Raw genomic sequence first — 14,319 nt, 5'->3', positions numbered from 1 at the left:
CATGTATGTAAATATACATGTAAATACACTTGCAGTTCTCAAAATGCAAATGTAGCTATCCTTATAATTTTGAAAATGAGAAGTCTAAAACTTACAATATAGGTGCTAAGATGTATCTGATGTGATATTATTTAATGTGCCTTCTCAATTTAATAAAATTCTGAAAAGAAACTCAGTTTGTGTATGAGGATGACAGAAACTTTTATATTCCCAAAGTAAGCACATTCCAAAATAATGTATTTTTTTCTATTAGTGAGAATTCTAATTCTAATCTTGTTCTGATTTCAAAATAACAAAGTTGTCATCTTAAAACAATTTGGAATAACTACATGAATTAAAGTAGCTAATAATTAAAGAAGGAAAAATTGATATGTATTTTAATGAAAATATACTGGCAATTCTCAGAATGGAGGAAAAAGCAAACACATTAGTATGGTATTTGGTAAATGACTCTACTCTGTTTACTTAAAAATCTTTCCACTTATCTCACTCTTAATCTACTGATAAAATAAAGAAAAAAATCAATTTACTAAAGAAATCAGAGACTCACAGATATCACAAGGATATGTGCACATATATGGCTATTTGTTGTTTAATAATCAGGGGATTTATGGGGATGAGCATTTAACTGTGTTTACATAAATAGAAATATTAGTACATAACTTTCACTTTTTTATTTTTTAACACTGAAAAGTTTTATTAAATTACTTTTATAAAAATAATTTTAGACACATTTAACCTAAAATGGAAATGATAAGATTTGCTATTTAGCTCATTTGAGCTGATACATTTAAAATCAACTATTTCACAAATAAACTCATTTAAAACAGATTTTTTTTGTAATTCAGCTTTTTTTAATGGTTCTTTTTAAAACTTCAAGTACGCTTGAGAAACTGACTGTGGATCATGTATACAACGTAGGGTCAATGCTGTATTGAATTTCCAGACCATTTTCAGACTACCTTCTGGCAATGGAAGCATTTTGACCACTGACACTCCCTATGGGTATATCTGACTATCCTGGTACAATGCACCGTTCCCCATTATTGAATCTACAACAAACTGCTCTAGGTTATTCATTGATTGAGTGTTTAAGTATATTCTTTAGGAGCAAATAGAGAACTAATCTGTAAGCAATCACATAAAATAAAAAATCAGCAGAATTCCTGCTTCAGAGATGCTTTGAGCTCCAGCACTTAATTATGTGCATTCTTTGATTATATTGTGTCACATTCAATAAAGATGTAGAGGAATCCTATCTCTTGGTACCGCTGTAGATTCTTCTCAGCACCTGGTTGTACCATGCAAGGAAATTTAAAAAGCGCCTTCCAAATCAACCACACCAAGAAATCGCATTGACTCCCTTTTTATACGATTTTCCCCCCTAGATCAGTCACCACACTCACCATAATGCTCATTTAACAGATCGAGCTGCTAACCAGGATCCTATGATTTGGTGATATTCGTTCAACTACACGTCGGGTCAACTGCTTTCAGCCTGGAGATAGGCAAGGGCACAGGCCGGGGGGGTGCACCCATCTGCACTAGGCTGCCTTTGAGGAAGAAGCTTGAGGGCCCCTCTCCTCGTCCTAAACAATTCAGCACCTGGGAGCGTGCTGGTGGCCTGTGTGTGGGAGCAGGGCCCCTGTCACTGTGTATTTGGGACAGCCGTCTAACCTGAAACCGGCTCAGCACTGCCGGCTTCAGGGGCCGAGGAGCGCCGGGGGGAAAGGAGGCTGCAGCTCGGTAAAACGTAGCTGCTATGTGCTAGCCTTCTTCTCTGAAAACCTGACTGCCCCTTTTTTTTTTATTTCTCTGAAAAGTGACTTTTTGAAGATATACCTGCCGCAGCAAACTGATTTCTTTTTGTTTGAATTAGCTTGGTAGGCTTTTAATATTTTAACAACTAAACGTTTAAAAATGCTTAAGGATAAAGTCAGTCGTTCAAAAGATATATGCTTTCAAAAATGCAATATAGAAATACGTACACTTTAACACTTAGCTTTAAAAAATGGCAAGAAAATGCAGTGGGAATATTTGCCAGTCATACATATATCATGTAGTTTTTTTTTATTCTTTTGTAAAATGTGCTTTTGGTTGGTTAAGTTTGTTTGTCCTGTTCTGTTGGCAGCAAAGCTCTCATCGAAGGCACCTCTGCATAGCAGAGGGGAGGGAAGCTCAGAGTATTAATATCAATAACCAGCACATGACAATTTCATCTACATCCTATTTCTGACATGCAGCAGCAGCACCGTTTTGATGCGGATGCTTTTTATTTACATATTTTCACCTCAACGGCAGCACAGAAAGCATGCAGAAGAAGCTATCACTTTGTTGCCTGACTAATGAAAGATTTCCCTAAAATCTAGAATGCATTCCAACTAATGGCATGGTGGGTATTTTGAGAGATCTCTAAATGTGCAAGTAGTTTATTATAATAAAACATTTCAGTAATGTTGCTTTCAAAGGGGAAATAGCCAGGGAATAGAAAACAATTTTAAAATACAAGCAAAGAAACAACATACGAAGCAAATGCCAACCTCCATGGTCAATGTCACATTACTACTCACTTCTCTGCTCAGGTTTATGGAGTTCTTCAAGTGTAACAATTAACGACCCAGGTCAGTTAGTTTACATGATTATGCTGTGGGGACCTGTAGGTGTGAGAAATGTGGTCCATCTGCTGAAATTTTTGCGCTGTGGAACAAACACATAGAAATGGAGGTCCATTGCTTATAAAATAGTGAAGAAAATACGCTGATGATATGAGAGCTTACAAAAAGAAATTTCTCTTCTCTGGAGATATTTCCGCTAAATTATGAACAATTTTAAAAGGCTTTTTTTTAAGTGTGAGGAAATGAAGTCCAAATCGTTTCTACAATCTTTTTATAATATGTCAAGTTTTATTTTATTTTTTTGGAAATTCCACATTTGGTGAATTAGGTTTTATAATGACAGTGAAAATACTTGCCAACTTGAGGTCAAGCTATTACTTTTATATATAATACTTTTATTATATGGAATTTATTAACTACATAGTTTATATTCTTGAAAATGCATGTATTTAGCCAAGATACTCACTCAAAAGGGCATTGGGAGACTTTCCCATAATTTAAATAGAATAATTTTGAGTCTCCCATGCAAACTTCTTTCTTCTAAATTAAGACTCTTGTTACTGCTAAAGCTTGACAGATATAGAAATGCACATATCAAACAAAAACAAAAAATCAAGCCAACAATGAATCCCAACTAACCTCATCCTACTGGTATTTGTTATTAGCAATACACTTATATACTTATCACATTATATTGTTACTATCTTTTTGTACGCATATAGTCCTTACTGAGCTATGAAGGTTTTAAGGACTTGAGCCATATTTCGTGGCAAATTTGCAATCAGTATTTGTAAAAGATGAGAATGGGAAGGACAGAAAGAAAAGAAGAAAGGAAGGATGAATAGGCTTGTATAAGAAAACTAAATGAAAAACCCCAAAGGAAAGGAACAGTATAAAACGTATAACAAAATTAAATTAAACAGCTGTTGCTATCAGGCATGGAATAGCATTAATCTATAAGTAATACAGATACAAATATGGTTGTCAGGCTGACAATTTATTCATTATTTAGCATTTCAACTTGAATTTTTTTTTATTATGTAAGCTTACCTTTTTTTCATTCTAATTCTTCAAGCACACATTTTATGAAGGTGAGTTTATGTTTTGTTTGAAATAAAGACACCACATTCCACCCATTGCTGCCTGGTTTCTGAGCCATGTTGTCATAACTAAGCTTCCCCCTGTGACAGACACACAAGAACACACAAGGGTGTTTTTATGAAGCGTCAACAAGTGGACCCTTAGAAACTAACTGGACAACAGCAGCAGCCAGCCGCACGCCTGAGCTCAGTCCTGCTCCCTGGGAAGACCCTGCCAGCGACCGTCCCAGGCTGACCTCAGGTCGAGGGAGAGCTGCCACCATGGCTGGTTTCTGCAAACAAAGGCCACAGCGTCCACCCCAACAACAACCTTTACCTGTATACAGTACGGAAAGAACTACTCTTAGTTACTTTGATGAATGCAGTTTTCCCCGTGCATTCATTTTTGAACTACAAAAGATGGTAAGGTCTTCCTAAAGCATTTTCGAAATTTTAGAACTCTTAAATTTCGTCGTCAGAAATTGAAGTTTTATGTGCTGCTCTTTTCTGGTAATAAGCAATACACTTTCTTCTCACCGCTAATATGGATTTCAATTCTACCAACCATAGGACATGGTTTACATTAAGGTCTAGAGCAGTCATCTTTCATTTGGCGTAGGATCTGAATACATTGTCTAAAATTGCATGATGTATCTGCCTTGAGCTTTAAAAACTAATAAAAATAAATTCCAGTGTCTCATTATACAGTCAATCTATTATTATAGTAAAAAGTAAATATACTACAAAAATAAAAAATACATTAAAGACTGGGAAAACAATTTTGAAATAATCTTACTATCTCAGGGAAGAAAGAAAAGATAGGTAACATGCTTAATGCTATGAAAAAAATAACAGAGTGGACTTTAATTGTGTGTCTGAGAAGAAAAGAAGGAATATACTTAATTTCTTTTCAATCAGCATAGTTATTGTAATTTTTTAGGCAGATTGACTAATTTGTAAAATAAAATAACTTATTAAATTTTATTTATTAATGGAGGTCAATTGCATGTGACTTAAGAACTGAACATAAATTTTCTTTTTTCAGTGTTAGGGTCTAATGCCACATAGCCACTATATACCTGGTTGGATTTGTTGAATTTACTTGAATTGAATGGGGATTTGCATAGCTTTCATCTAGTTCACAGATGATGATATGAGAAGGCAAGCTAAAAACAGTGAACAATATTTTGAGACTTTGTGGAGAGAGAAATTGAGAGGAAATGATTAGCTAGATACGCTTTAAGCTTAACTGAGAGAAGCTCACTAAAAGATTTCATGAAGGTTTACTTGGTATTGACATATACATGTATTTCCCCTCTCAGCTGGAATGACTCCAAAAGGGCTGTCATGGTTGGTCGAGTAAATAATACATGCTTTAAAAACAATTATAAATCTGTATTCACCTGATGGACTTTGTATTCATTCCAGTCAATTGGGCATATAATACTCGTTTAAAAAATAAGTACATATAATGCATTAAAAACTGCTTAAACGCCCATTTAACCGGAGGGGCCAAAACAGCTCTAAAATGGAGCATGTGATTAACACTAATGGAAGTTATGCATATGTAATGAAAGGAGAACCCCAAACCCTTTTAAAAAGGGCTATGACAGGAGAATGACAACTGGGAAACACGAAGATTTAAGGCTTCTATTGTGTTCGAAAGCAGGCTCTGCCCTCAAAGCAGTCAATAACCCCCAGTGTGGTGAATCTTGGGGTCCAAAACAATAAATGCACTGATATTTAAGGTGAAATAATACTAAGGGGAAAGGCAATAACAGCCCGGTGATAAATAATGCAGTGCTGTAACTGGGTTGCATCTTTGTACTTAAACAGCTATTCATTGATGATGGCTCCTATCCCACTTAGAGATCTTACCCAGGATTTCTTCTTTATAATGTCAAACACAAAAAAGACCTAATTGTTTGAGTTTTTAATAAGCATAATGTGAAAACAATCTCATAATATTTTAGATTCAATATGGTTTCTTTTTTTTAAAGAATGAAGGATATATGCAACAGTTGACATATAAACAGACATGTTTCTGGCTTATTTCTCTTTTGGTTGGGGTTTTAAGAGAGTCTGTGCTAATTAACCATAGAGATAGTGAGCTGGGAAACACAGTGTTTGCCTGTGGACCAAACTGTTTTCCCGTTAGCCTAAAGAAAAGGTTTGAAAGTCTCCTTAGGGGGTCTTTGGAGGGGGGTGATGATAGAAACTCCCTCTGAAATGCAAATACAATGCTTGGACATAATATACATTCATTCATGAGCACCCCCAAACCCATAAATTAACTTCATAGATAAACTACTCATGACCTAGAGAAACAGAGTAGCCTTGTATGGCAATGGAGGGAGCAGTGTGATGGGAGAAAAGGTATGAGGTATGTATAGTGTACTTACAAGTAAGACATCAGAAAAGGCTGTGAGCAGTCAACGGGCAGGATGAAAGCACGCAGCTGGCTGAAAGAGCCCTGAAAACAGACCTCAGTGTTCTCACCCATCACTTTGCTGATGACTTTAAGTGTAAGATCACATTGGAAACTACTAGAATTCTACCCCAGCCTCAGCCTCAATTCCAATATTAAATTGTAATAGTTTGAATGTTGTTAGAATGTGAGTGTTGTAAGAGCAGGGACATTCATGTACAGTATCTAGGTATTATTACTAGTACCAGGAAGGGTGCCTAAAATGTAAGAGATGGTCAGTGAATATGTGTTGAGAGAGTTAATTGAATGAGTAAATGAGTAAGCACAGTAAAGCTTGGGGAAGGACAGGACCAGAAGACAAGTTCGCAGTCAAATGATGAGCTGGTTGCCTATTTGATCTTATCCTCCAAGGTAAAATAAAGATAATTTCAGCTAAGAATAGATGTGTGAATAGATAAAAAGCTATGACATAGGTAAAAAGACTTACAGAATAGAGGATAAGTGAGGCAGCCGGCAGGAAAAGAAGGGAGAAGATTGAAGGAAAACAAAAGCAACCCTGGGAGTGTCTTGGAGTACCATTAACAGAAGAACACAAAAATGAAGATCCGTAGAACAAAAGTCCCTTAGATATTCCTGAATCTAGTTCTAGTCTCTGCTAAGTCTGACATGCTATGTTTACTGTTCTTTATTCCCTTGACATAAATGCCGCCTTCCTTACTGCCAGGTGTCATCTCAATAAATCCCTGTAACCCGAGTCTGGCAAACTCAGGGTCCCAATCCTCGGAGAGTCACAAAATACTGAATCCAACGCAAGAGGGCAACAAGGTCTCCTTCCAAACTCTGCGCCCCTTTATTACCTACACACAGCGCAGCCCTGAAGAGTCGCACCACGTCTACATCTCTCCCTACACTTGCCCACACCCAGTCTCAGGGATGTGAGTTGGCAACGGAACTGGGAAAGTCACTTCATACGGTTTCCCTTCTTCCTCTGTCCTTCCGACATCATGCACCAGAATTTCTCCTCTACCAGGGAGAAAATTAAAAAACCAACAAATGAATCCTTAGGAAGTGAACAGGAAGGGAAAGTGTAAAGATCTAAAATAAGAGCAGCCTGCCAAAAGTCCTGTCGTCATTCAGTCCTCACCACCTCCCTCTGAGTTTACCCTCTTTGGAAACTGAGGTTAACTTGAGAGGCTAAGTAACTTGCCCAGGAATGTTCGAATACCTGCAGTGCCTTAGCACTGGCAGCCCAGGGATCGACGGGAAAGTGTGGCCCTTGTCCTCATGGGGCCTGTTCAGTAAAGGAGATAAAAAAGTAAATGTGAAATTAAATGCAGGGTGGCTAGTGCTACAGAAGAAAGCTTCTAACTTAGATCTGAAGGTTATGGAGAGTGTTGGATACACTGAGACATAAAGGATTAATTGGATTCAGACAAAAAATGAGGCAGTGAACATAGACCACGTAGAAGAAACAATATGTACAAAAGGCCAGAGATAAGATGAGCAAAATTGCAAGGGTGGAAAGTTGCAAAAAAAAATGACACTGAAGAAATCAATAGAGACCAGCTCATGTAGGACCTTGTAGGTCAGGGCAAGGAATTTGGACAGTATTGTGGGGACAAAGGAACACCACTGGAGGGGGTTAACAAGGGTAAAATGAAATCAGATTTGTGGTTTTGAAAATTTTCTCTTACTACAGTGTAAAACAAATGAATTAGAAAAAAAAGAAACATTATTTAGGTTGAAATGCATGAATTGTGAATATAGGAGTGTTTTTGTCTGACACAAATGCCAGTTTCATATGGTTTGGCCTAGTGGCGAGACAGCTGTTGCTTGCATGAATGCAATGATAGGGAGAATAGAAAGATGCTTTCCATTATCTTCTGGAGCTTCTTTGAGAAGACACAGGCAGCACTTAAGCTTGAACTGGATGTGGCAAAGGAAGAGAAACGGAGACGTCAAGAGTGACCCTCCCTCGATTTTGAAATATAGCAACTGGGTAGACAGTGATGGTGACCACCTATGTAGGAAAAAAGATGAAAAAAACAAAAAGGCAAAAACAAAAAAATGGGCCTAGTTGGAGGAGGTTACTTATTTCCAGCACTCACCATATGAAGAAAATAGAGGAAATGGCTTAATGTGAAAATTCTAATTTAATAAAATGAAAATAATGAGTTGAAAAAATATGGATCATAGTGTGAACATATCTAACAACTCTTTATATTTAAAAAATAAAACACTTAAGCTAAATTGCCAATCCCTATCTTTCTGTAAAATAGATCTTTTTCTTCCCATTAAAAAAATAGGCTCTTATTTTTGCATAGATTCATAATCTGACCTTCTCCAGGTTGCCAAAGCCTAAGAAATAGCTTCAAGACTGTAGATTAACCTTTATAAGGTGTACTTGACATGAATTTTTAAGAGATATAGTGTCTTCAAATAAATGATCCCAACACAAATTTAAGATTCAATCAGCATTAATGGTGGTATTAGAAATGATAACTTCAATTATAAGCATAATGCATTTTCCTTTGGGAGATTAATTTATGTAGAGTAGGTACTTGGAGTTTGCCCTGGTACAGCTATACTTCAAACCTGCTTGTGACTAGGAAAAGGCATTTGTGCTAGTTTGATCTTAGATAATAGCAAATGTTAAAAAAAAAAAAAAAAATTAATGTTACGTAACTCATTTTCCAGAAAGTTATTTCTTCCAATTATCTGAGAAGAGAGGTGTGAGTTGAAATTAAAGCAGATAATATATAAAATTAATCAAATAAATCTAATTTTGTCCTCATGAATGTTATATTCAACCTATGGTTTTAAAAGAAGTAGCTGTAAAATACTGTACTACTTAAGAATAAAATAAGCAATTTATCTCAGTATTATTTTTTATCATTTCACTTTTTGAAAGAATAACATACTTCCTTAAGGAGATATATGACTAAAACTATAAAGTAATTTTTAAGGATGTTGACTGCTAGTTTTAAAATAGGATCAAGAGAGTTCTAAAAATGAAAACAAACATCTATAACATCAAAATTATCTATATTGAAAACTCAAAAGAAAAAACTTTTTCTCTAAATAATTTAGAAAAAACTATTACTAAAATAAATTTTCCTGGGTACACAGACAAAGTAGAGTACAAAGATACACATTCCTTAAAGTATAACATGAAATACATGGATAGCAATCCATATGTAGTATCTATCAACATATTAGATTAATATTAAAAATTATTTTTGAATTGTAAAGCCCTAAAGTGTTAATAATTATAGGTAACATTTACTAACAGCTTTTTATATGCTATGGAAAATATATCAGATGTGTTAAGTGTTTAGAAGTAAGTACAGCTATAAGTCTCGTTTTACAGATAAATAAACAAAGCTTGTATTTCAAGTTACTCATCTGAGTTCTCCAGGCTAAGGAGTAGCAAAGCCAGCCTTCAGTCTCCAAGCTGTATACCTTTCAGGCAAGAGTTTAACTCCAGCATGCGATATATTGCCCCTCTAGCAAAGTGTAAGATGACCTGATATCATTATATTTATTTTAGTGTGCCTTTTCTTTGGTAATATTTAACTAATAGGGGAAGTGATACTAAGAGACAAAAACTTGGGACTGTGAATGGAAATATCCAGTTACCTTTTTGGTCTGGTTATTGTGTTTTTACCAGGTAAGTCATTTATTTATCCACGAAGTTCTTCCATCTGCAAATGAGAATTAGACTAGATTATAATAATGCATCTTTCTGATTCAGTGATATTTCTAATGCTGTTGGTTATCATATAGATTCATTTAAAAATTTAAACATTTAAATAAGAGGCCTTCATAAAAGCTCACTGTAAAATAGTTCAACATAATATTCATTAATTCTCCAACACATACTTGTTATACATTCAAAACACTTTTGTGGGAACTTTGAGAAAAATAAAATTCAAAGACAGTCTATACTATCCATGATATAACAATCTTCTTGGAAAGATAGGAAACACATGCAACCTGAGCAAAGTTGCTAAGTAATATACAAATTAGTGCAAAATAATATAGCAAAAAAAAATTCACCTAAATAATGAGGAGTAGTGGAATAAAGGTACAATCAGTGTGCATAGGTGTAACTAGAAAAGAGAGTTGAAAGGATAGATTTTGACCCATATCCTACTAATGTGAAAGAATATGTGCACCCCTATGGTCATTGAAGCATTTTTAACAATAACCAAGATTTGGAAGCAACCCAGGTTCCCATCAGTAGATTACTGGATGTAAAGCTGTGGTACATTTACACAACGGAATACTACTCAGCCATAAAAAAGAAGGAAATCTTACCCTTTGCAACAGCATAGATGCACCTGGAGAGTATCATGCTAAATGAAATAAGCCAGGCAGAGACAGACAAGATTTCACTTATGTGTGGACTCGAATGAACAAAATTAACAAACAAAGCGGAGGCAGACTCAAAGAGAGAGAACAGACTGACAGCTGTCTGAGGTGAGGGGGTGGGGGCTGGGTGAGAAGGGTGAAGGGATTAAGCAAAGAAAAAGGACTTATGGACACAGACAGCAGTCTGGTGATTACCAGAGGGGAGTAGGAGTAGGGGGAGGTAGAAGACGGTAAAGGGGGAATAAATGGTGACTGAAGGAGACTTGACTTTGCGTGGTAAACACACAATACAACATACAGATGATGTATTGTAGAGTTGTATCCCTAAAACCTATAAATATTATTAACCTATAAGACCCCAATAAATTCAGTAAAAAAATATTTTATTTAAAAAAGTGGTGAAGATGAATGTCCAAAAAGAAAATCAGGAAAACATGAGAATGTCTATTTGGGGCTAATAACGCTGTAGAAGAAACAAGAGCTGGAATGTGGAGGGAGGGCAATTGACAGATGCTCTCAAAGACCATGCAACACATTTAAATGAAAACAAAACAACTTTGTTTTTATTTGGTTCTTCAAATTGATTTGTTAAATAAATATTCTAATTCTAATATTCCATTTTCTTGAAAATTTTGCCTAAAGATTCTGTTAAATCAGTGTCCCGTAAGTTACTGTAGGAGTTTCACTCTGAACAAATTAAATGAGAGAACCAAACCCAAATATTTCCAATACAAATTGAAAGGTGGTTCTTCTTAGCATGATGTTTTCTTTTAAAAAATACACACAGCCCAGACAGGTGTGGCTCAGCGGTTGAGCATCGACTTAGGATCCAGGCGATCGGGGTTCGAATCCCCGGTCAGGGCACATGCCCGGATTGCGGGCTGCAGCCGATCAATGACTCTCTCATCATTGATGTTTCTATATCTCTTTCTCCATCTCCCTTCCTCTCTCTGAAATCAATAAAGATATATTTAAAAAATAAATAAATAAAAATAAAAAATACACACATTTAGATGTGAAACCAGAAGCTCTTAGATTTCTCTCCACCTCTCTTTAATGTTGTCTTAATGGCAGTTGTGTCTTTTGTTTTAATATAATCCCCCCTGTGTAAATTTTAATGCTTTCTGCAAAATTCAACAGTTCAATATGGAGCCAAAGGAAAAAACCCTTGATGACTCTTAAAGAGTTTAAGATTAATGCAGGAAGAAATTACCTTGGTTAGTCATGCTGATTCTTATCAATAGCCTAAAGTTTGCATTTGCTGAAGAAGAGGTGGGAGTTTGATATGAAGCCAAGACTCAGTAGATCATGTTGTGTGGCCCATTTTTTTAATCACCAAATTCAAGGAGAAGCTAGAATTGCATTTTGACTGATTATATCATTGTACATGCTATCAAATAACAACCCCAAAAGATAGGACATTAAACGTGCATGATAAACAGAAATGAATGTCACCCTTCCTCTTTAGATTATGTCAATATAGTCAGTGAATATTCTATGGTTCAGAAACAATATAAACACATTTTTAATGACAGACTGCATAAAATTGTCATGAATGTCTTTCCAAATATGAATACTGTGGGCAGCTGCTCAACATCAAGGCGTATATTACATTGGGGAACTTGTAATTGTTCTACCAGAATATGCTATGAGAGCTGCAGTGTATAATCAATTAATCATGCAGCTACTGTTCTGCAAATCCTCTCCCAGATTAGCTGTGAATGTATCCGCATAGTAAACGTAAACTAAACAGGTGAACACAGAAAAAATATATAGTTGGTTGTTTTTTAAACCAGCTTCTTGTTCTAAGCAAAGGACAGGAGTGCCAGTTAAAACCCTGGACTAAGAATATTCGCACATTACCTGAGAGAGCGAAAGGTATTCCTAATATCTGGTATTATTTAATATCTAATAAAAACACTGCTCACATTTTTAATCAGTGGATAAAATTAGTATCTAATATGTATTGAGCAATTATTACATGCCAGATGCCGTGCCAAGTGCTTTATATAGAATCGCATTATTACCGCTAATTACATGATTGTGGTGGGACCATTTAGACATAAGGGGGCGTTTTGCAATGTCTGGAGTCATTTTTGGTTTTCAGAAATGTGCCACTGGCATCTAGGAAGTAGAGACCAGGAATTCTGATAAACAGCCTTCAATGCACATGACAACAAAGAATTGTCCAGTCCAACATGTCAATAGTGCCAAAGCTCAGAAATCCTAAGTACTTTTATCTTCACTTAACAGACGAGGTTTAAAGAGGTTAAATAAATTGCTCAAAGTCACAGAGCTAATAATTGTCTGAGGTTCCAAAGCCCACACCCTCTCCACCACATCACATCCTTGCTGCATTGCACCTCATTGGAAAATCACTTGCCTCATTGTACACAATCTCATAACACAACAAACCTAGTGCTTTGAGTCTGAGGTCCTCAGTGTGTGCGTGGGTAGGGCTGCTCATTGATCTTCACAAATCATTCCAATTCTCATCAGTAATCTGGGAGCCTATGCCTAGAGCTTTCCTAAATGTGTCTCCTAAGTTTCTGTGATTCTAGCCCTGAGCCTTCTAGCAAGTTTTCCTAACTGCCTCTCCATCCCTCCACTGGGTGTTAGATTAGGCCTCCCATAGGCTTGGCCTTTGTTCTGTTCTTTGCTTCTCAGTAAACAGTAGAGGATTCCCTTCAGTGGTCCCCTGATAACTTTGCCATCCCCTCTGTGGAATAGAAATCTGCTTTCAGTGATGCTATGGACAACATTTCCACCTCTAGGGAACACCCTAAACACCACTGGGGAGGGAAGGGGGATTTGGCACTACCCTTTCCCTCCAACTCTCTGTGTATTACCAGATATTCCTTAGGGAGGTCACTAAGAGTTGACTCTCTCCCACTCTGAGGTAGTAAAGATTCCTAGGGGAGAGATTCACAGTCTGACCTCCAAACCAAATAGCTGAGGACCCAATGTATGTTGCTCAGTTACCTGCATGCACCCCAGGGAACAATCAAAAACAGCCCCCCAAAAAGCTTGCAGGCAGCATGAAGCTCAATTCTCCATGCTCTGGGTCACCTTATTTTTACACCCATTACAGAAGTAACACATGTGCCTCCCAAAATAGCAGCTTCACTAAACCACAGCAAGAGCTGTTCATTGGTCTCTACATATAGATTTGACATGAAAGAAACAGTACTTCTTGTATGTGCCCTTTGAAGGACCGGATTTGTTTCTGTAGAAAATGTGATGTGGAAGAACACTCAAGAATGCAGGTATCAAACAGAACTAAATCCACTAATGTGTATTCTGTTCCACAGCATTTACAGATGTGATTGTCAGGATTTCTGGCTCTTGAAACCTGCCTATGTCATCCAGAGGTGATGAGCCTTTCTGTTCCACTTAAAACATATATAGGTCATTTCAAAGAGGGCTTATAGAGCTGTGAAACCAGAAGCTCTTAATTCTATGACCAAAGGTTGAAGTTCTCCATAGGATGTTATAGTCACTCAATAGTGCTAAGCATTTTTGAGGAGATATAATCATGATAGTTCACTAATAATAATTCATGATTGGTAATCTGAGAAAATAAATACATGTCTCAAAGTAATAACTGATTAGATAGATAGATAGATAGATAGATAGATAGATAGATAGATAGATAGATATAGATTATATAGATATAGATATATAGATATATCAATTAGTCTCACATTCAGTTTCACACACTAATAGCAGATAGATAGGACATGGATTAGTCACCATAACTGGATAATTGGTACTCACTTCATAACCTAAATTTTAACAGATACTTTCTTCTTATTCTCCTTAC

The 14,319-nt window shown here is 36.3% G+C and overlaps 1 non-coding gene across 1 annotated transcript; it reads left to right on the top strand.

Moving 5' to 3' along the window:
* The first annotated feature begins 13,902 nt into the window (after positions 1–13,902).
* LOC148092616 (small nucleolar RNA SNORA25) lies at positions 13,903–14,031 on the top strand. Its single transcript, XR_015714943.1, has one exon. It is a non-coding gene; the product is annotated as a small nucleolar RNA SNORA25 (small nucleolar RNA).
* Positions 14,032–14,319: the final 288 nt, after the last annotated feature.

The sequence above is a fragment of the Miniopterus natalensis genome, chromosome 8, assembly GCF_054644295.1.
Source record: "Miniopterus natalensis isolate mMinNat1 chromosome 8, mMinNat1.hap1, whole genome shotgun sequence".
Lineage (NCBI taxonomy): Eukaryota > Metazoa > Chordata > Mammalia > Chiroptera > Miniopteridae > Miniopterus > Miniopterus natalensis.
Note: the sequence above shows the minus strand (reverse complement) of the source record. Positions and strands in the feature narration are given on the sequence as shown.